We start from the raw sequence: 25396 nt of genomic DNA, 5'->3' as shown, positions 1-25396 counted from the left end.
TGGTCATGGTTTTCCTATGTCTTTTAGTTGTGTTTTTCATAACATAATGGTGGTCTGAACATTTGGTTGCATGGGAATGGTTAATTGGTGCTTAATTTTGGCTTTGGAAACTATATGCCCCCAATGTGTTTGATAAAATGCCTATGAGCATGCTTTTGCTACATAGTTGAACTTTTAATGAATCTATTGCATGGTATAACTTGGTGATGGAACTTAAATTGGTTTGGATGGTTTTAAATGGTTAAATGGTAAGGTCTTGGTGTCCATAGTTTTTTTAATTGAAAGCCTTGTGGGGTACAAGGGAATTCCCCAAGCATACATGATGATGAAATACTTGTGGGGTACATGAGAATCGCCCAAGTAAACTTAATAATAATGTAATCTAGAGGTACATAGGAATCCCTTTGCTTCTTTAAAAGGTTGGCTAAAGACATTGATTGTAGGCTATAGTCGGTATGACGATACCTACTTATAGCCTTGGTTAATAATAAATGCAATGGAGGTTTGGTTGTGTTCTAATGGTGTTAAATAGGTAATAATGGTGGGGGTGTGATAGCTAACTGTAAAGGTGTGAGTCCAATGGACAGACACAGGAAACTCATGTTTTCTAACATGAGGATTGGTTTGGGAGACCATTTAAGATACTTATGGGGTAAACAGGAATCCCCTAAGTTACACTTGTATATATGTATTATGGAGAGTGAAGGGTACAATTGAGTACCCTACTCCGATGGTATCTCCGATTCATGCGGCTACACATATCAGGGCCCGTTCAAGGGGTAACACTAGACCGATGTATCCCATGGGTGATTCTAGTAAGGTTAAGCTACACATACCTAGGTTAATGTATTTAAAGACATGCTAAACTTGGTTCCTTTTACCGGCATGTATACATATATATATGTGGTTGTGAATGCATATGGTTGTTTATTTGGTTTTAAAGGTTGGAATTATTTTATCCTTATACTAAGTGGATGATAAAATAATTCCATTATTTAAAACAAAGTAAAATAACCATATTCAATAACAAATATACATATATATCGTGCCGAGAAAGGGACCCGGTTTTAGCATGCATTTAAAACCTTTACCTAGGTTGTGTAGCTGTGCCATCCAAAAATCCACCCACGGGATACATGGGGTAAGCTCTCCCTTTTGAAAGGGCCCCAGTGCATGTTAGCTGTATGACTGAAGAAAAAAAACCTGAGATGACTAGTACATCTCCCAAAATATAAAGTGTGATATCATGCACACGGTCACCATGACCAAACTTCACATCGGCAAACATGAGTTTCCAGTATTGGTCCACCCGAGACCTCCACCTTCTATGGCTTTGCTACACCCTCCCTTTATGACCATATTAAAACCATTTACACATTCCAATAATTTACCAAGGAGTCTTTTATTAGGAATTAACTATTGGTATCTTCATACCAAAACCAAAGCTTGCAAGTCTATCCTTTTATTCCATACCAAATCCATTAAACCAAGTTGACTCCAAAGTTTCCAATTAAACCAAGACCATGGACACCAAGGTCTTTCCAAACCATTTAAAACCAACCAAACCAGTTTAAGTTCCATTACCTTTTATGCAATGCAAATATTTCAAGAATAGTCAAACTATGTGTCAAAATCATTCTCATTGGCATTTTAACAAACAGGTTGAGGGCATATATGTTTCAAAATCATAACCAAGTAATTTGGGGAATCCATAATACCTTGAGATAGATTTACCATTAACATGCATCCCAAAATGTCAAAATCATCCTAAAAGCATAAAAGAAAACATAAATAAACCATGAGAAATGTTATTCAACCATGAACATCTAAAACCCCCAAGCTTTACTGCAAAACCATAATAATACCCTGAAAACCATACATTAAAATACATGCTCTTTGTAAAATAATAATGAGGGAGGAATAAAATGCCTTTGACACCAAGAAAGATAGAGAGAATCACTCTTGAAAGCCCCTAATTGATTGACTTGAAGAAACCCTAGCCTCTTGCTTGAAAGAGAGTTTTGAGAGAGATTTTAAGAGTGTTTGATTGGGAATAATAGGTCAATGAAGTCCCAAAAGCTATTTTATGTTGTGGTATCAAAGGAATTTAAAAAGGGACACTACTAGAAATTACCTCTATGGCAACAGTTCTAAAACCGTTGCGATAGATATAGAAGCCATTGCGATAAAGCTACCACTACAATTTGTCATGCGTTGCATAGGTAAGCATTGCGATAGAGTTATCACAACGAATTTTACGACTGTTACAACAACCGTTGTAATAGACAGACCTATTGCAATGGTTTTTTATAACTCCTATTGTGACGCTTCATGTTGTCTGCAGCAACGGTTAAGAACCATTGTAATAGAATATATTGAAACGATAGGAAAGCGTTAAAATAGCCCTATTGCAATAATTTTCAAATATCTACTGCAATACTTATTGATCTTTTTGTAACGATTTTAGCTATCTATTGCAATGTTTTATAACACCTATTGCAATGATGAATATATTAGTATTTATATATATAGAATTATATTAATACAATTAAGGTAGCAGAGAACAGGAAATCCTTCAACATAGTCATTAGAGAAAAGAGCTTAGTCGCAAGTTTTTTCATAAATAACACAAAAGAGCTTCAGTATTCTACATTTGTCAATGATACACAAAAGCAGAATTTCATAACATGTTTGTGAACTACATACTATGGCTACTAGAGCCACCATTGAGGATATCTTCAAGTGAGATAGCACTTATTTCCTGTGTGATGAGTGATGGTTCCCATGCTTTTAGAGTATCTTCTGATAGTGTTATTGTCACATCTATACATCTGCAAGTAGGCCAACATACTTAAGAGTCAATAATGTAAAAAATAGAATAAAAAATAGACTTAAAACCAGATGCAAAGAGGTACATTAGGATGTTGATGATGTGGCTTTTACTGATTCAGTTGACAAATGCAACAAACAAAGCAAACATTTCACCATCTACCATTTTCTTCTTGAAAAGAGGGATATAATAGAATGATCAATGTTTTTAGTCTCCATATGTTAGATTCCACCCTTGCGGCTCAACCAACCAAATCTTCAATAGCATCAGTTTGATGACCGAAACTCCAATAATGTTCAATCAACTAGTGAGCTGGATAGTAATCGAGAATTTTATAATGTGTAGCTACACCCCAAGAGTTCAGCACTTACATCTTTTACAGATTCTTCTTCTTCTTCTTTTTTTTTTTTTTGGAAAAGTTGATTCTCGCTAAAACTTCATTCATTAAGAATCCAAAGAAACAACAGTAGCGACATTTTCAATGACCAGATGAGATCCAAGAAGGAAAGAGAGGAAGTCATTTTCCAAAGCAAAATCAGATCTAGTGGGAGAAAGTTATCAATTTAATACATCTCAATCATTTATCATATCAATTAAAAAAAAGACTGAATTATGCTGCCAAGTAACCAATGGATGGAGAACTTGAATGTCTATTATAGCCAAACAGAAGATGCACCACAATGTCGAACAATTCAAATGATTAAGTAAATAGGTTGATCTTTATATCACCAAAAGTAATAGAAAACACCCTGCAGAGTTAATCATTCTCCTCATATTATGTTCCCCAAACATCACACATTTAGAAGTACCACTACACCCCTTTACAACACTTCTTCCACATGTTCTCACAGTTAAAAATTCATAGTGCATACAGAAACTTATAGTCCTATAGCAAATAACACTGGCGGTGAAACAATAGATTGTTAATAATTGTTGCCTTCGTGTATTCTGTGATCTTTTTCCTCTGGTAAGTAATAGATGTATTAATAGATACTTATTCCTATATAAGTTTATAATACAACCTCAGAGAGAGAACAGAAAAATAGCTTGTGTTTGACATGTACCTTTTCACCAAGTTTGAATGGAGGAAGACCTTATAAGGGCATGTACTGCAACAGAAAACATCACCTAGACCATACTGTACACATAGAAGAGGTCACCCAAAAAACATAATTAAAAAGAAAGCCAAATGCAAAACTCGAAGGCAGATCAATAATGATAAATATGAAGAAGAAACTGACTAGTTGTTCAATTGTCTGCTAATCACACTATAAACGTTAATCAAATATCGAATGCACAAATAGCAATAACGCCGATTGAAGTGCACTAGGTTTGCAATTTACCTGTAGAAACTACTCGACTAACATAGTCAGTCCTATAAACTAGAGTATCGCTTGCTTACCAAAGGGATCTACTAGTTTTACAACTGATTAATGTAGTAGGAGTGACACTCCTATCCAAAAATTACTAAAAATCCAGAGATAATACGGAATGACTATAAATTAATTTAGAAGGTAAAGAAACGACATGCATAGATGAAAAAGATCTTATAACAAATCTGAGAAAGAAGCAGAAGTCATGAGGTTCCAGTTAGAATAGACATGTATTTTTTTATAAATACCATAGTTTTGTGTAGATTCTTTACTTTTCTATATCACTTATATATGAGGAATTTTTGAACCAAATAAATAATTATTACTACATCAATTTTACAAAAGCAACAACTCAGCATCACTTTGACTCTTTGGGAGAGAAACTTCTTCGTTCAAAGAGGGTCAAGTGCTCTGGAAGAACGAAAATTATGCCAAGTAATTTTTGAAGGAAAGAGCAATCTACTATATGACACATCGATATAACAGAAACCATACACTGCTACAAGCAGACTGAGGATTATCTAGTTGTTCAACAGTTGGACCAAGTTGCACTTTTGTCTCCGCTTCAGCACGTCTGCATGTACAATTATTGTGTGCTTTCCTCATTTTTCCAACTTCACAATCCCCAACTACACCAGCCAGCATGCAACAGACGAGATCAATATACTACTGAAAACTAATACTGTCATAGATAAACAACCTCATTGCACTTATCTCACCATTAGGCAATTGAGGTTTCTTTAGATATTTTTCGCTGAAGAGGCTATCCTCATCAATGAGATCTGAATCATTATCAATCTAAGCTTTTGGTAAACTTTTTGTGACTTTCCTGATAGAGAAGGATGAACCAACTTCATTGGTCAGCTAGCAATAGTTCTCACAACTGCATGGGAAGGTCTCAACCATCTACTTTAAATTTTTACATGAAGTGTTACACCAGTTTCATAAAAGAAAAAAAGAACAGTATTTTGGCAACAGTTCCGAAATCTAGTATTATTTTTTTCTCTCTAAAACACCTAGCTTATTGCAGATACCATACCGAACAACAATGCGAGGGAGATTCCTAGTCAACGGAACATACTTCCAAGTTAATTAGGTAAATACTAGAACTAGTCATCTGATCACTATGTTCAGGAGTCTATGTTTGGACATCGATACATTAAAACTTACTAGCACAACTGTATGTAGTGAAACTTGGAAATGGATGTTATTTATTGCAATTATTCTGATAGTTTAATTCGATGTGATCTTGTCATGTGCAGGTATCTGCAGATCATAAATCCAATCTTAACCCAATTGATGTTCCAAGAAAACTTCTATGGACCCTGCTAAGAAGGCTTATGTACTTTGGGGCATCTGTCTTAATAATTTTTAAATGTACAGACCCACAACTTTAGAAGGTAGAGTGGTTATTTCTGATAGACCCACGATAGACCCACAACTGAATGAATAATGAAAAAGAGGTGGCAGTAATAACCAAAAACAACAATGCCAGCAAGAATGAGAATTGTTCTTTCTAAATAAGCTCCAAACATTCGATTTTCACTCAAAAAGATTCAGTTCTTCGTAAACAATCTCCAAACATTTTTTTTACACTGAAAAGTATTCAGTTCTTCATAAATAAGCTCCAGATATTCAATTCTCACTCAAAATTAGTGATTTCTACTTATATAAGCTTAGAGAATTTGTTTTGCACTGAAAATATTCAGTTATTCTTAAATAAGCACCAAATATTCAACTTTCACTCAAATTATTTTAGCTCTTTGCACCGGATATTGAATTTTTGCTTTGCAAATTGAATATCTAACGCTAATAACAATGGATAAACTGAAAGATGCACCCTAGATTGAAATAAGGACAGAAGAAATGGAGATCTGATAGAAATCAGTGGCAAAAATAAGGTACAAACCCATGGCAATTAATTGCGTGAGAGGAGAACGTATAGGGTTTCTACTCTGCTTGTTACGAGTTGGACCAATAACTCGGAGAAGAGAATTACGACCAACAATTTTTGTCCATGCTCTAACTCAAAGAAAAGAACATGACCAGTAGCAAGAATAAGAATAATTACACGACGGAGCAACTTTGAATGGAAGAAGAACAAGTAATTCCTATGGTCGCAGTAGCTTCAAATTTTTGGCCTTGGTGAATTTTTGGTCGGAGCAATAGCAACAAATGTTACATTGTTAGGTGGAAAAGGGTTTATTTTTGGGGACTTGGTGAAATTTTGTGGTGGAAATAAATAAACCATTGTAATAGTTTTGTTTCCCCAATAAAACATTGCCGTAGATGACTCTATGGCAACAGTTCAGATAACTATTGGGATAAATTACCCTATTGCAATGGTTATCAAACAAAAATATGGTTATACTATTAAATAGTTTTACGAAAATAATTATTTGCTGCAACAGTTGGAACTGTTGCAATAGACCCCTTATAGCAACACTTTTGCAACCGTCGCTAAAAAGTCCGTTGTCATAGGCCCAATTTCTAGTAGTGGGAAATGTTCTAAATGCCCCCAACTTAATACTGTAAAAATACCACAGGTGGTTACGAGTCTATCTCGTGACTTGTGACCACAACATACGACTCATACCATGTAGTCGTCACCAAGTCAGTGAGTTAGAGACCAATACACAGTCCATCATATGATTCCCTGACCCCCACCCTTGACCAGACCATACGACTCGTATGGTCCAATCGTACCTAAGACAGAATCCAAAAGGATTGACACAGGATAATATACGGCTTCCCAAAAAGACTCATGACATATTCCTATGACTCTTAGTAAGGCATTCATACTTAGATCTAAGTTATTGATGTGTTTGGTAAATAATGCAATGCTTTCAATCCACTAAGTTTCTAATTAAATGAAGGACCGTCTTAACGACCTATCACAACACCTAATGACCTGTGCCACCAAATCGTAACCACAACAGAAATCTAATCACCATCACTGGAAACCTTATGAGTTGGGTCACCTGAGCCATACCTACATCATACGACTCGTATAATGAGTCATTACAAGGACAATAAGCTCAAAGCTCAGGAAATTTTCAAGGGCCAAAATCCAAGGTGTTTCACAATATTTCATGGATTAGTTGCTTGTTTCATTCTTAGATTTTTTTTTATCTTTATCATGTTTTTGATGATTTTGGATGAGCCTTTCCCTATGATAGATTAATTGATGACATTCTTAAGGTAAAATTATCGTGATTGGGCTTTGTGCCCTAGATGCAAGGGAAGTCTAAGTACCTGTAGCATTGGAGTTTTAGGATCTCCCTTATACCTATGGTGAAGTCAGAGTAACCATCTAGTTTGCCCTCGTAAGTGCCTAAATGTGAGATGACGACTTGTTTTGGTCCAATCAATAGCAAATTTTATGTGGTGTAAATATGAAGCGAAGTCCCCCCTTTGTCCAAAAACGTTTTTAAAACAAAGTGCATGGACGTGAATAATTTTGTGACAGTACTTTACCACTTTTTGTGACTTCAAAGTATTAGTTTATAGTATATGGTAAATACTTCCTTTTATCTTTAGTAGGAAATGCAATTGATCCTCCTTTAAAAGCTTGAAAACAGTGAGTGTAGTTGTTTAACTCTCATGCATACTTGTATTATCTAGAACTTTATCCATTAGTCCCTTAAGGATAATTATGATTATTCTTGGTTGGTGAAATGATCATGGGCCTTTTTTGTGAATATAGGAACCTACTTTAGCCTAAATAGCCTACCCGTACATAGAATAGTATTCTTAGTTACCCATTTTAAGCCTTCAAGCCTTTCTTTGAAAACGACATTACAAGGTTTGAATGATTTAAAATTTATCCCTCTTTTGAACCGTACCCTCCTTAAAATTGAAAAATGAAACTTGAGGCCATATGTCTAAGTTGGGGGTGGTAAATTTTGAAAGAAGTGACCTCAGGACATGATATTATAAGTGGATGCTTAAAAAGCTAAGCAAAGAGAGAAAGTACAAAAAGTGAAAAAGAAAGGAATCACAAAAATAAGAAATAGCATAGATTGCAAACAAAATGGATAAAAGAAAAATGCTTTCAGGAAATGGGTAAATCAAGGTAGCGAAAGTAGGAATGTGTGAATTTTGGAAACAAATGAAGTGGTCCATGGTCAAAAGTTGGGTTGAGTAGTGTGATGTAAATTTCAAAGAGGGTGTAGTCACTTTGTTCCTAATGATGTCACACTCTTTACCGAATCTAAGTTACAATCTTTAAAAATTCCTTAGAGATCTCCAACCAAGTGTACTCAATGTAGTGGAAATTGAAAATAAGAGCAAGCGTATGGTATGGTACTTGTTAGAATTGAGAGATTTTTTGTGAGAGTGCGTATTGTATTAGCACTTAAATCCCTTATTGCATAATAGATAATTTGGTGTGTGGGATTTTCTTATTATGAGTAGGCATGTAGACAAATTGAAGCGGTAAAATTGCCATCTTTCAAAAAGTGAGGCAAAAAGTGTATAGTAGAGTTGCTATCGATAGAGAGTCACTTTTAGATAGGTAGTGATTGTTGCATTGTTATTCTTTAAAGTCTTTTGCATATTTGAGATTGAACTTCATGTTGAAGGGAGTTGTAAGAATAGCTTTGCCCATGCTTGAGAGCTACTTGTTGGAATTAATCAAGCTTGAAGTCATTGTGATCATTTGATCATTTAAATGGGATTACAATTGCATAGTCTCATTGAGTAAGAAGTAGTGTTGCTTCAGGACAAGAAAAGGTTTAAGTTGGGGGTGGTGATGTGTGGTAAATTTACTACTCATTGACGCCCAAATTCGTGCACACTACTATGATTAAATGGCGTTAATGAGACAAATTTGTCATTTGAATGCAATAATTCCCATGTTTTACAAGTATATAGGTGATGGAAAGAAAAGAACTGAAATGAGCTAAAAAGAGATCAAAAAGGGAAGAGTTAGTGCACAACTGGAAAAACATGAGCAGGAACTGACCCTTAGTTACTACAATCGCAGTCTGAGGGTCACGACCCTAGCAAGTTAGAAATAGTTAATGTGGAAATCATGATAGGCTCACCGCAATCGCATTCAAATACTGGTGATCGTGAAGGCGCAAAAAATAAAGTAAGGGAAGAAATGTAATTTCTCACAACTGGTTCCAATTCTCTACTGGACGAAAACCCTTTCATTTTTTAGATATTACTAACTAGATTTTTTAAGTTTTTGTTTTATAAAATCCTACTAATTGGGAAAGAATATTGTGGTTAATTTTCCAATTTAGTTTAGTTGTAATTGAAGTATAATTGGAGAATGCACTTGCTTTCATCTTCAATGGAAGCACTGAATAATTATTTTGGTATACTTCTCTCTTTAACTTCATGAGTAGCTAAATATCTATTTTGGGGTTACATTGGAATAAGGTGCAAATATGTGTGGGTTTTAATTATTAGTGTAGGTTCTAGGTTAATAATGTTGGATTTCACTAATACTTGCTTGTTGAGTGGTAATTTGTGGGTGAAAACCCCAAATTCCAAAACTATCACATCATCCTTAAAAGAGAGACGAGGGTACGCTTTTGGATTCTATGTCATCCTTGAAAAAGGGATATGGATGGCAATGTATTTGTGAACAATAATTAGACATTAGCTTATTCCTTGAAATTGTCTTAGAAATAAGGGTGGATAGTGAATTTACTATGTCTTGGGCATTTTTCTAGAAATAGGGATGTCCAATTGAGGCTTTGGTTAGATTTGTTTGCCACACCCTTGATGTATCCGAAAGGGTCTATGGGTGATAGTTTTGGTGTTTGGTTGAAAGACTAGTATCAAAACCCCTAACTAGCCTACAACATAGCCACTAAGTAAAGTTTGTATTTGACTTTCGTGACCCCATGCATTATTTATCCCTAGGGAAACATAATCCCAAGACGCTTCTCAAATTGGAATATTATCTACATTTGTTACTTTTACTTGGTAGTTTGAGTAGATTTTGTTAAACAACCTTCCAAACCATACCCCCTATTTTAATTTATGTCTTTCATTTCATTTACATTATGGGTATTCCTTTAGTGGCTTTCAACACCCATAGGACTTGGATACTAATTCCACTTTTCAAGGAATTGACCCCAACTCAAGTTGGGTTATTATATTTGACAACGATCACCTTGACCATAAATCATGAAGTAAGTTGAGTGTGATCAACACTGCCAAAGTATTAGTCAACCCAAATGACATAACCAAAAACTCATAGTGACCATACCGGGCTTGGAAATCAGTCTTGCGAGTATCAACTTCCCTAATTTTCAACTGATGATAACCCAAATGAAGATCAATCTTAGAGAAGCACCTAGCACCCTGAAGCTGACCAAAAATATCATCAAACTTAGGAAGAGGGTACTTATTCTTCACTGTCACCTTATTCTTTCCGTTGTTCTTACTTATGAAAGCACAGGAGCACCCTATGGGAAAATATTAGGATAGATGAAACACTTATCAAGAAGATCTTTTAACTATTTCTTTATCTCCTTCAACTTAGCTAAAGCCATTCAATAAGGAGGAATGAAAATAGGAGGGGTATCCGGTAAAAGATCAATACCAAAGTTTATTTCCCAGCTAGGAAGAATTTCAGGAATATCATCAGAAACACTTTGGAAAACTCATTAACCACAAGGATAGATTGCAATGAAGGACTTTCAAAGATAGAATCCTTCAGACGAACTAGATGGTATAGACGCATTTTTTAAATTAATTTTTGAGATCTAAGATAAGATATGAACCTCCCTTTAAGCACTAAAGAAATTCCCTTCTATTCAATTATTGGCTCTTTAGGAAAGTGAAAACTGACCTTTTGGGTCCTACAATCCAAAGACACATAGCACGAATAAAGCCAATCCATCCCCAAGATCACATCAAAATCTACCATGTCCAACTTTATCAAATCCAACAATGTCTCTCTGTGAAAGATAGACACCACACAATCCCTATAGATTTTTCTAGCCATAATAGAATATCTATTGGGATAGATACAGAAAAGGGGCCAATAATAATTTCAGGACCAAAACCAGAATGCATAGCCATAAAAATGGTCACATAAGAAAGTGTAGACCCCGAATCAAGAAAACAATACATATCATTAGAGATGAGTTTTAACATACTAGTAACTACATTCGAAGATGCCTTAAGTTTCTATCGAGTAGCAAGTGCATAGAGGCAATTCCGACCAGTACCAAAACAAGAAGTAGCACCATTTGGCGTAAGAGACAAATAAATGGCAACCAAAAATTTATTAGCTCCAGTAACAACCTTGACTAAAGGAAAATCCCATTGCATGTGATCCAGTTGACCATAATGATAACACCAATTCCTCCCCTCCTTATTATAACCTTGATTAAACTACTCATAAAAATGATTTGGAGGATAAGGAATGACCGACTAAGCTTCACTATTCTTAGACTGGGCACCCAGTACCTTAAAATCACCGCAAGCCTTAGAACAACAATGGCCAGACGACTTAGGATATGGAGCATTGGCAAATAAAAAAAAATTATCCCAGTTCTTTTTCTTGGTCCACTATCTATGATCTCTCCCACTATTTGGCTGACCCCCACCCTGGTTTGAATACCTAAACTTCTTATTCTACTTCTCTCAAATTTTTGTCTTTTTCTTCTTCTATTTCTCAACCTGCTGCATATAAAACATAAGCCTGAAGATGTTCACATGTGTCATGACTAATTTTCTTAGGTCATTATGGCACCTACTATAACCACCAACAGACAAGCCAACCCCATAGTCTTGAATGACTAGTAATGGACTAGCCAAATATATATAGAAAAGACTGCAAAAGTAGATGAGTTAAGAGAATTAATTACATAATAAAGTCCCAAACTTGGTGATATTAGTACAAGAGCTTCTAATATAACAAGTGTAACACCCCAAATTTTGGTCCTTGGAAAATTCCATAATTTTGAGCTTATTGCCAAACCTGCGACTCACCTTATGAGTCATAAGGTGTCATTATAGGCCGTAGGACCCCAAATTATAGAGTGACTAGTATGTGACCCAAAGTCTATAACCTGAGTACAACTAGGACATAACATGCCATATGGACTCTTTATGAGTCGTAGGGTCCCTTCCATAGCCAAACTAGTATAAAGGTTTCTTATTTTTTATGTGCCTACAATTGAGCCTCATGATTCATAAGGTATGAGCATGAGTCATAGGGTATGACTTATAGTCAGATCAGTATGGGTGCCTAATGCTACTATCCTAACTACGACTCAAGGTGACGAGTTGTAACATGTCCTCACGAGTCGTAGGGTGACCCGTAGTCACTAGCGACCATTTTCATCCTTTCATTAAGGGAACTTTGGATATTTCCCTTTTCCAAAACACAATCAAATACATGCTCTCTTCTCTCTCAAATACCTAAGTGAAGAACACTAGGGTTTCCAAGGAATTGGCCATTAGAGCTTTCACGAGTTGATTTCTCTTTTTAATTCTTGATATCTCAGGCATATTACTCTTCCCCAAATCTTATTTTGTTAAAGCATGTATTTTAAATTATTTTCAAATGGTTTTGAATGTTGTCTTTGGAATATGGGTTGAGGCTTTTGAATGATTATTTCCTAAACTATGTCCCATGGTTTATATGTAACTTTTAATGCTTTAATGATGGTGTTGACTGGGTGGGGTTCATGGGCATGGTGAATAAACTAAGGGGTAATGGATTCTCCTAATTATGTGGATTTTGATAATTTAATTAGTGATAACCTTAACCCGATCTGGTGAAACTTGTTTTGAACATGAGAATATACGTATTGAAAATACCTTTGGAACTATTGCATAGCATAAAAGGATAAAGAATCAAATTTGAGTTAATGAACAAGGGGGGTCGAGGAATTCCCCCAAGTTAATGGAATTGTAATGGCAAAATTATAGGCTTGCAAGTGTAGTTGGTATGATGATACTAATAGTGAATGCCTGATAGGTATCATTGGCTGAATGAATGAGAATGTGTGAAACTTGTTTTAATTGGGATTAAAGGTGGTTTTGTAGATAGACCATGAAAGTTGAGGTCCCGAGGGACTGATGCTATAAACCATGTTTGCCGTGGTGGGGGTCTAAGTGGTCGGGTGTTTGAGTCACCCTTACTTTATGATCGGGTGTTCGAGTCTCTATTGATATATGACCGGGTGTTCGAGTTACCCTTGGTACAAAACCACATATAATTATTCTCTGGTTCATGCAACTAACACATATTGTGGACCTTTATACAGGGGGAGTTGTATCTTGTAGGTGCCTTTATATGACGGTTAAGCTACACAGTCCAGGCTAATGTTTTAAAGTTTAGGCTAAGCCTTGTTTCCTATTCCAACATGTTATATATATGTATGTACAATATGTGAATGTGTATTTTACTCTGGTTTTGATATGGAATTATTTTATCCCTTCCTAGTTACATGCTAGTAGGCTCACCCTACTATCCATCTCTGGATGTTGTATCCTCATGCGATACAAGAATCCGAGATACTTCTACTTTTCCTGCACATTAATAGGATTTCTGGGTTGTCAATAGTCTACTTTGAAGTGGTGAGCTTCCATTCTACAGATGGGTTATCATTTTAAAGTTTTGTTTCATTATGTCTTTGAATACCTCCATTAAATTATTCTGGCTATCATCGGGGTAATGTCCTAACTTAGATTGGTTTTGGTCTGCTTAGAGGCTTTGTAGATTACTGTGGATTGGGATGTCAGTTGAATTATTAAATTCCATTCTGAGTTGGTTGTATTGCGTATCTCGTTATATGTTCGGAACTCAGCCTAGCTTGTTATATGTTTGGAATTCATTCACTGCTAGTTGTATTGTGTTTTGTCTGACTAGGCAAAGAAGGTGGTCTCCGGTCCCCGGCAGACTTGAGATACCCATCACGCCTAAGCCCTAGTTTGGATCGTGACAACAAAAGTACAAGAATGATATACCAAGGGAATTAAACTATTTCAACTTATCTCTGAATATAACATAAAGACTAGTCTAGTACATAAGAAGAGGTAAGCGATACTCCAAACGTCGGGAGAACACTCTAAGTCTCTGAACCATAACTGCTCTGCATGACTAGCACATCAATAATGATAACCCATACTATGATCTGTAGGCTGTAGAGGTGTAGTATGAGTACCAAATGAATGGTACTTAGTAGGTAATTGCCAATATATCTCCAAAGATAAAGCAGATATGCATACCATATAAACAGAATTAAAAACTACACCTAAGAGTCCAATTGATCATATGACAAAGACAATGAGATAATAAGGATAATATATTATATTAATGTCTAAGAGACTATAAGGATAATATATTATATTCATGTCTAAGAGACTAACTTAATAAGGCTAAGAAAGTATCAAGGATGAACTATCCTATTCTTGCCATACTGAAAAATCTCAACACTATACAATATATCCCTGGCCAATATATGAAATAAGTGACAAATAAAATATATAGCAATATACAAGGCCAAGAAATAAATATACTATCTGAAAAAATAAAGAAAGGGATATATGGTAATACCATAGCTATATATAGCTAGATATATATAATCATAACGGTCATAAACATCATCATCATTATCATCCTCCGGCCTTGCTAGATGTATATATATAAAAATGCCATACATAGGGCTAGCCGAACTCAAACCTGTAGATGTTCACATAGGCACATCAATATAATCATACTCCGGCCTTGCCAGATATAAATATAATCATCAGAAAAACCTCCGACCTTGTCGGGTATTAATATATCATCACAATGTCCTCGGAACTTGTCGGGTATATAAGCATATCATCAGAATCATCAATATATACATATAAAATAGGTGCACGGACTCAAGTCATGGATAAAAAGAGAGTAAGTCTGTAAATCCATTGTCAGGAGTGATCTTCGGGAATAAGTATGTATAAAAGAATCTGTCGCAGTCAATTCTTTAAAAAATCATTGTTAGCCTCTTTTATATATATATAAATAGTTACTATTGTAAAGAAATTTGTTTTTAAGATGAAAAGTGGGTTTGGACTCTTATTTAGGAAGAATAGTCACAAGGTTATATTTATACTAGAATAACATCATTTACAGATATAATGATCATGAATATACCAACTCTACGCATACCATTACCAATATCCAAATCAATGAAACTATAAGCATCATACCACATCTTCCTCTATCCCATACTATATATATATATATTCATAACTACAACCGTATTCTTTACGAGGATAAATACTTTTTGGATATCCATCCAAAATCATATCACAATCTTTTTCCCAATAACTTGTCCAGAATATCACTCTAAGTGTTTCTATGAACATTTTTCACCTCAATAGCTCTTTTGACATTAGGATACTGATCATGACACTTATATTTATATAAAAGTAATTAGATTTGAGTTTATACACATAGCAATAATGGTTTGAATTCTCGCCCAAAAAAGTTGGATGTTATATTATATATATATATATTGTAATACCCCTATAGTAAAGATTCTGTGCAACATACGACACCTTTCTTTGAGTCGTATACACAACATACGAGTCGTACATAGTGCATCATACCTATGGAAGTGTGAAGTAGTTGAAGTCTGTTGTAGATACGAGTTGACTCTAGGAATCATCAAATCATGGTACGAGTCATATTAAGTGAAGTCTTGAGTTCAGTAGTATAGGTTCCATAAGTTTCTGTCCAGCTTACGAGTGGTGGCTATAGTTTTAATGACTTATTATGAGTCATACGATATGTCTCGTATCCTGACAAGTAAAGGATCCAAGAATCAAGCCTCAAGTTTTGATAGCTTTATAAATTACTTGGGCATATATTAAGTCCTCAAATAGCTCCTAGCTCATGAACAAGTCAAAACATTCCTTGGTGATGAAATTCTTAGGATGTATATAACTATACTCATCTTCAAACAAGCAAACTTCTATTATACTAAGAATTTATAAACTCACGACCCACCAACAATCTATAATTGCATTATATTTCCAACAACACCAATTTTTCCTTAATTCGATAGCGAGGTGAAAAGTTATGGCCAAATTACCAAAGCACCATCAAAGATGCTAGTGGTTACGACTCACTGATGATGACTCATAAGTAGACCCTACGTGTTGTTAGGAGGAGACATCACCATCATAGTAAGGGTCGATATATAGGTTTATGGTGATGAGTGATGACACAAACCATACCCAAAACTTACGAGTCATGACCTAAGTCATCGAGATGGCTTCCAGGCGATTTCCAGACGGTTTCTAAGGGTTTTTTTTGGTCTTTTTCCACTCTTTAACCCTAAAACTACACTACTTATTAAGGCTTAATAAAATGCCAAAATATCCCAAATACATTATTCAACCATTACTCCACTTAGAGAAACCAAAAAGGGTGATTTTCTTTTCTCTCTAAGGCATCTTTGGTTCTTCAAGTTCAAGCCCAATTCAAAGAAATTCACCCCAGGCTTCTATAATTAGGTGTGTGGGGTTTATGAACAAGGTTATTCTTTCATCCTTGCATACAATATTTAAGGTTAAATTTATTTATTTTGAATTAGGGTTCATACCTAAATAGCCATACTCTTGAATTATGATATTACTATGAGATTGAAAGATTCAGGCGCAACAAGAATTGTATATATTCATGTTTTGACTTATAAGATTCATATTATGATTTTCATTTCATTATTTTTACTAGGATTGTTGAAAGATTTTAAGGTGATTATTAAGCATGAATTTTTGTCATGAATTTCTATGAATTTAAACATGAATTCTAAGTCCTAAGTACAATCATTGAGTTTACAAGAAGATGATGCTCTTAAGCTCCATTGATAAGTTTTAAGACATAATTTAAAGAAAAGTTTGATCCTTTGATCCTAAGATAAGATATGAAATCCGCATTTTTGCATCTTGATTATGATTTAAAGTAAAGAGAAGCATAATTGGTTTTCATTTTATAAACCCTGATGCTATTTTAAGGTGAACTTCTTAAAGTATGAGCATATAAGTAGTCTTGGAGTAGTATTTATCACTGAGAAGGGAATGCAGAATAGCGTATCCTAAATTCCTAGAAACTATGAGCTAATGTAGGTTAAGATTTTTCCTAATATGGATAAAGTTCAGTGATCACATAAGTTAAGGTTCTATTATGATAGCAAGGGTAGAACAACTCTCCCCAATATGGGTAAGACATTGGATTACATAGTAGCTCACATGGCTTATGTCAGTTAGAACAATCTCCCATAAGAAAGAATAAAAGTAAAGATTTTAGAAAATAAGTGTTATGGCTCACTAAGTTTATTCATAGACTTCATATCCAAGTTTTATGATCTTGCATTCTTTAGTTTTACTCCAATCCAAGGTGAGTCATTTACGCTTAGCGTCTATTATTTGAAAGTTGAAATATATATTCAGTTCTTGTTTTACTTATGCATTCACCTCCACATACTCAGTACATTCCAAAAGTACTGACCCACATATATGTCTATGTGCTACATTGTCTCATAATGTAGGTACCAGTTGTAGCCCACACAATATAATTAGATAGTTTGCAGCTTCCAGTAAGCAGGTGATGAGTTCTAGTGATTCGAGGACTCGAGTCAACTACAGTTATAGTAGCATTTTGATTTAGTTGTATTGATTAAATATAGCTAGGGGTCATATCCCGGCTACCTATAGTTAATATTAGAAGAGGCTTCATAGAGAGTGATTCAGAGTTGATGTATCTACTTTCAGTTTTGTTTTGTATAACCAAAACGTAAATATTCTAAAAAGTTTGATATTGAACATATTTAGCAAAGACATCTCTTCCGCTTATTACTTCTAGTTTTATGTATTTATTTCAGTACTTATGAGTTATGCCAGTATAATGGGTTAGCTTGGGATCACTTGTGGTTCTAAGCACCGTGTGACATCCAAGGGGTAGTCTCGGGGAATTATATATATATATATATATATATATATAAATGTAAGTTCAACTCGAAGCATAACCTAGATCATCATATCTTAATTTTATGGTCTCATAATCCTAGCAGGATTTAGTACTAACATCTTCAGGGTTTCCAATCTATATGTCTCATCATGAGTTAGTCATGCATAATAATGAATTTGGAAAATAGAAGAGACTAGAATCATACCTCAAATATTGATACCTAATCAATAACAAATTTGTCATAAACAATGATAATGACGATATCAATAACAATACAAGTGACCGGCTATTTAGGAAAACTAAATAGCTAGCCCAGCCTTCGTGTACCCCCACTACCCCGGGCTCAAAAAGTTCAATCAACATACAACAACACAAGGCATAGTTATCTTCCATATCTATGAAACCCTCCCATACAAGTTGATAGGCATAGGCGCGTACTGGTGATAAGCGATGCACTGTCTAAATGTAACAAAATCCATAATATCATAATACCAATGTCATAATCATCACTATTATAACCATGATTATCATAATCATCCTCCGGCTTTTTCGAGTGTGTATATATATAATGTCATATATAGGGCTAGCCGAACTCGAACCTATAGATGTACCCATAGGCACATCAATATAATCATCCTACGGCCTTGCCAGGTATCTGTATAATTATCACAACATTCTCCGACCTTGATGGGTATCAATATATCATCAAAATATCCTCCGGCCTTGGCGGGTATGTAAGCATATCATCAAAAACATCAATATATGCATATATAATAGGTGCACGGACTCAAGACATTGCTAAAAAGAGTCTAAGTCTGTAAATCCATTGTCCGGAGTGATCTTTGAGACTAAATCATTATAAAAATGTATAAAGGGTTGGAATATCTCATGAGCTAAGTAAGTAATAGTGTCAAATCATATACCGAAATATGTGTTGGTCAATACTTTAAAGCATCATTGTTAGCCTCTTTTATATTTATAAATTATTCATTAAGTTAGACAATAACTATTGTAAAGAAATCTATTTTTAGGATGAAAAATGGCTTTTGACTCTTATTTAGGAAGAACAGTGATTAGGTTATATTTTAAATAGAATCACATCATTTATAGATAAATGATCATGAATGTACTAACTATATGCATTCCATCACCTGTATCCAAACAAATGAAACCATAAGCATCATACTGCATCTTCCTTCTTCTTATACCTGAAAGATAGGTATGTATGTATGTATGTATGTATATATATATATATATATTCATAACTACAACTATATCCTTTACAAGGATAATACTTCCCAGATATCCAGGCCATATCACAACACAACCTTTGGTCCAGTAATGTGTCTATAATAATCATAACATCATAGTCATGGCCTTAGGCCCACATACGTATCCAGAACTCATATCAATAATCATGTATATAAATCACCTTATATCTATGAGCCATAGCATATTCACGAGACATAATATCTCTATAATCTATAAAGAATATCTATAATCATCTCACATATAGGAGGCGTCTCATTTCTAGGAGGCATAATGCATCAATGAAGCATAATTCATAACTATGAGGCATATCGCATCTATAAGACATCTCGTATCTATAGGTCATACACCATGACTATCAGGAATATTATCTCTAAAGGCCAAATATTATATCTATATAGAATAACATCTCTAAAGTCCCAATAGCATATCTAATAGGAACTAACATCTTTAAAGTCCTATAACATATATAGGAGAAAATAACATCTCTAAAGGCCCAGTAACATATCTAACAGAAAATGATATCTTTACAAGTCCATTATCATTTCCATAGGGAATATCATGGCCATACACCATTAGTAGTAATTTGGGGAAATCCATTACAATTTACCAAGACACAAAGTAAACTTATTCTAATGGATCAATAATTTTAACTAAGCCTAGCATCAACAACTATGTCTACAAGGGCTAACACGAGTCTTGGCCTAAGTGTGCCGGATGAACCTACTTCTAATACTCAATATCTATATATAGGCAATTTATACCCCAAACTAGGATAAGATATCTAGTTCAACTTCTAGATGTCAAGTAAGACATATCCAATCCTAAAATAGGAACTCCGTCTAGAAACATAGTCATTTATGTCAACCCTATCTAAATTACGGTTTTAAGATCACAAGACTAGCCCAACTAAGTTTAATCATACTAACCACTTATTCAATACTTAGACCACGCCCCAAACCTAGCATCATGTCATACCCATTTTATGAATTAGTTCAATACAGGGAGAAGGCAATAGAATTCTAAAAGATAGTGAGCATTTCACCTTTAGGGTTCAAAACCCTTATCTAATCCCCAAACTTCAATAGTTAAGACTAATTCATTCTACCCGTAATACATCTTAACATTCACTTTTACATGCAATATATATCACATATAATCTACGAAGAAGAATAGATAGAAGCCTACCTAAAAGCCAAACCGTAAATCATTACATCATTCACTAGATGTCCATCTTTACTTCATAATTCTAAAATTCCATCATACTATCAAAATCGTAATCTTCAAATGAATACGAGAACAATGATATCTATATTGTACCATTGTGCTTGGGGTCCAAAAACGACACCAAAAACCCCAAGTAGGTCCTACTTGTAAAAAATATATTTCCGAGGCCAACCTAACATAAAATCCAGATCATGAATCAAAACCATTAAAAATGGGTGAAAACCAAGCAAACTTTGGGCTTAAGTAATCCCTAAGTGAATTTGGGGTTTTGGATCAAAAATAAGAAATTCATCAAGAATATGATGAAATATTACCTTAATTCGGATGATAATCATGATAAAAGATGTTTAGCAAGACTCCAAGTCACCCAGAAAACTCAATTTTGAGTTATCATACCCATTTAGGGTTTTTGGCTCTCAAGTATGAGAAGAAAATGACCAAAATGCTGCCTAAGGGGTAATTTTATATCCATACTAGTTATGGAGATGTTGTTATTACAATCCAGGGATTGCTATCGTGATAGGGAGATCACTATACAATTTTTGCGATTACTGTGGCTTTTTTGGATCACAATGCATCAGCACCAATAACTTGGAAAATTTTCCAAGTTTCCATTAACGCCTCGGGACTAGTTCAGAATGTAATTTTCATAAATGAACTACATCACCACACTAAAATCAATGTTCTGGATATGTTGGAAAAATTTGGATTTTAAATGTAACGTTGTTTTGGCCAAATGTAGGTCCCACATCTAAATTTCCAATTTTCCAACTTTTCGACCAATAGGTCAAAATGAGCGCGGGTGCATTGGGACCCAAACCAAAGGTGTACCTATCCTAAAATTTATATTCCATAGCTATTGATGTAGTCAAAATTCACATCTGAGATTGCTTTACTAAAGTTTTCGCCCGGTGACCATTTGGAACCAATGAAGACTTCTATATAGGGAATGATTCTAAAAAGAAAATAAACTGCTTGGTACTCGAATTGCCAGTCCTAACAAGTCATTAATGACTTTAGGTAGCTATGGAGAAGCTCTAATAGTGGAAATAAGTAGCAATACAAAATAAAAAAAATGGTCATTATGATATCATTATTCAAAATTGCATCCTTTAACTCCAATACCAAGTCTCGAGATAATCCAGAAGCAAACTTCCTCATCTTGGATCTCTGGTTAGACACTAGCTCTAGAGCATAATGAGACAGCTACTGAAATTTCAATGCATATTTCTTCACACTCATCTTATCTTGATTTAGATTAACAAACTCCTCCGCCTTAGCTTCTCTCAACTCTTGAGGAAAAAAGTGATCAAGAAAGCACCTAAAAACATATCCCATAATGCTAGATCTGCATCATCACTCTAAAATTGCTCCCACTCCTCATACCATGGATAAGCTACATCTTTAATCTGATATGCAATAAACTCTACACCTTCAGAATCAGTAACATACATCACACTGAAAATCTTCTCCATCTCCTCCACGAACTCCTGAGAATCCTCCTCAACCTTAGAGCTTGTATAAGTATAGGTATTCAACCTCGTGAACTGTCAACTCAAGAAACCTCAGATGAAGGGGCAATAGAACCAATACCATCCTACTTATAAGACTTAAATGTCATCAACTGAGTGTGCAAATGAATAGATCGGAAAAAATCTGCATTAGAGATGTTCCCCTTGAGGTGGATGATCATAACTATTACCACCCAGAAAGGCCCGAGAAGGACTAGTAGGGACAGGTGGAACTCCACGTGGAGCAACACAATAATGAGAAAGGACCCTAGATGGGGTCTACACTACATACACAGGGCAAGTCCCCTCCACATTATCCTCAGCTAGGACAAAGTTCCCAGCAGAGTTTATAAGAATATACGGTCTTCGAAGAGGCATGATCTGAAGTGCAAGGAATCCAAGAGTAAGATAAGTTTCAAAACACTAGACTCTATAACCCAAAAATAGAACACAAAAAGGTAAACATTCCTAAATGCCTTGTCTCCTCCTCCTTATAAGTGTGGCATGCTACACACCCATATAAAGGACTCTACTCATCATGGCTTTATGGACACCCAAAGACCCTAAAATGGGCTCTAATACCAAGCTTGTCATGACCCAAACTAGAGCCGAGCCATAACGGGTATCTCAAATCCACTAAGGATCGGAGACCCCCCTTAACCCAACCTCGAGAGAACAATAATTATAATAATAACAATGCAGAAGTCAACTAAAATGTAATGAGAAGATGGATAAAACTAAGTATCAAAATAATAACCATCCAACCTACATGTGTCCATAATAGCCTCTAAACCTAGAATACCAAACTAAGAAGGTTGGGACATGCCCTCGATCATAATCAAAAGATCCAAAAGTACTGAGTCAAAACAATAGAATATTAAAATTATAAAGCCTTTTGAAGGATGAAGGGTCACTATTTCACAGCCACTCAATTAACATACTAATCCAGCTAATGCTGCACAGGGGTAAAAGAAGTATTTTGGACCCTACATTATGAAACAATGTAGCATCCTAGGACGGTTAGCAGGGTGAACACTATCATGTAACTCAGGGAAAATAATAAAATAATGCCATGTCCACAATTTTTCAAAACACAATGCAAATTTTTATATATATATATAAGACGCCAGGGTAGGGGACAGGGTTTAAGAATGTGACTTTAAAATCATTAACCTAGACTGTGTATCACTAACCATCCTAAGGGCACCTACGGGCTATATAGGTGTAGCTCCCCTTACTGAAAGGGCACCTATATGTGTTAGCCGCATGAATCGAAGAAATCCAAGGAAGGGAAAAAGGCACAGAGGATCCAACCATTCCAAAATATATTTAATGTGTGAATTATGAATAGTCATTAAGACCCCCATAATATTATACATGGTTTCCAGTATCGGTCCCCCTGAGACTTCCACCTTCCACATCGATCTACACAAACTCTCTTTAAGCCCAAATTAAAATAATTAACACACATAATTCCAACCACTAACCTAGGAGTCATTCATTAAGGCATTAAACACTTGGTATCATCATACTAATACTCTTGCAAGCTAAATCACACATGCTATATTAATTCACACAACCATATTGGCTTCCTAGGTTCTATTAAAATCCAATCCATGGCCACCAAGGCCTTTAATAATTAATTTAAATACCCATTTATCCATTAATGAAATGAATTGAGTTCAAAAGTAAGTTAAACCACGCATTTTCCCATAATTTTAAGTCAAATTCATTAAGTGGGTTGAGGTTCATGCAATTCCAAGCCAAAATTCATCCAATTTGGTAAACCTATGTTCCCTATTTTATCCATTTAATAAAAGTACCAATTTAGTCCCAAACACCAACTTAAAGCATGGATAATCAATTTAAGTCATGGTACAAGTAGTTAAATTAAAAACAACCAAAACCCTTCAACCCAATTTCAAAACCCACAAGTTAAATCACATAGAAATCCATCAAATAAATGCCACAATGTAAAATTAATGTTCGGGGAAGATAAATATTCCTGAAACACAAAAGAATAATAAATTTAAAGTTTGGAGCCTGGATGATGAATGGATAGTGAAACCCTTGAATGTTCAAGGGTTTTGTGTTTGAGAGTGAAATAGAGGGATTTGATATTTCAAAACTAATGGGAATGAGCCTACTTTATGTTTAAAAGTCATGTAAAAGGTGAAAATACCAAAAGCCCCTCATCCCAAGTGAATAAAAACAAAACTGCACAAAATTTTCACCTTGGCGTGGCACGCCAATATCGCAGAGGTATCTTCCATACCATGCCAATATCGTGGAGGTTAACCTCCATGACACGATGATAACTGTAATGCCTGTGACTTTTTCCTAGCTAGAAATTATCTCAAGAAAACTAGGACTTACTTTAAAATTCAATCCTATCTTTGTACACGTGGTATTTTTTAAGATTTTCACTTTCTATCACATGGGGAATTGAGTTAGCTTTCCAATGATACAAATTTTGTCCAAATTCGACATCAGACGAGGAAGTTATGGATGTTTCACTTGGAACTATAAATAACACCCAGGTATGATGGACAAGTTGACGGACTACCACATAAGTGATGGACTACCACTTTGACCATCACAGCCAAGGCAATTAGCCACGTACTGGATAAGGAATGACGGACGAGTTGATGGACCGTCAAATTTGTGACGGACCATCATACAGGCCATCAACTCTTATCCAGTTAACCTCATTTCTGGTTCACTTCTGATGGGCTAAGTGGCGGACCATCAAGTGTTTGACGAACTGTCAGTCGGACCGTCACATGCCATGTTTAGTTTATTTCCAGTTCATTTTAATAGGGGTATTTTGGTCACTTACCACTATCTTATATATATCCAGATGAGTCTGAATTCAGCCATTTTACTCATTATTATTTCACAAACAAGAACTAAGTTTTCTCTCTAAATTTAATCTCGAAGAACAAGACCCAATCCTCTTTAAGAATCAAAGGATTTCAAACCCTTCAAGTTCAAAAACATCAAGAACCCTGAGTCAGGTATGCGTAGTGTTCATCGATGGACCTTTTTTCATTCATAGAGTTCAAGAACCATGCTTTTAAATAAGAAACTATGATTTCCTTGTGGTTATATGATGTTATTCATATTAATGATCATTTTTTAAGCTTCAAGATATTAATTTAAGTTGACTTCCATGATGTATGCATGCTTGTTGTTAAAATCCATGAATTTGGGTGGTTCAAGATGATTAAAATTATTGAGAAAACCT

The 25396-nt window shown here is 35.1% G+C and overlaps 1 long non-coding RNA gene across 1 annotated transcript; it reads right to left on the bottom strand.

Annotated features, from left to right (window-relative positions):
• Positions 1-2563: 2563 nt before the first annotated feature.
• On the bottom strand, positions 2564-6427 carry LOC124888426. The gene is made up of 3 exons (XR_007046538.1): positions 6113-6427; positions 3895-3968; positions 2564-2831 (listed from the first exon to the last, which is right to left on the bottom strand). It is a non-coding gene; the product is annotated as an uncharacterized LOC124888426 (long non-coding RNA).
• Positions 6428-25396: the final 18969 nt, after the last annotated feature.

The sequence above is a fragment of the Capsicum annuum genome, chromosome 11 (genome assembly GCF_002878395.1).
Source record: "Capsicum annuum cultivar UCD-10X-F1 chromosome 11, UCD10Xv1.1, whole genome shotgun sequence".
Classification (NCBI taxonomy): Eukaryota; Viridiplantae; Streptophyta; class Magnoliopsida; order Solanales; family Solanaceae; genus Capsicum; species Capsicum annuum.
Note: the sequence above shows the minus strand (reverse complement) of the source record. Positions and strands in the feature narration are given on the sequence as shown.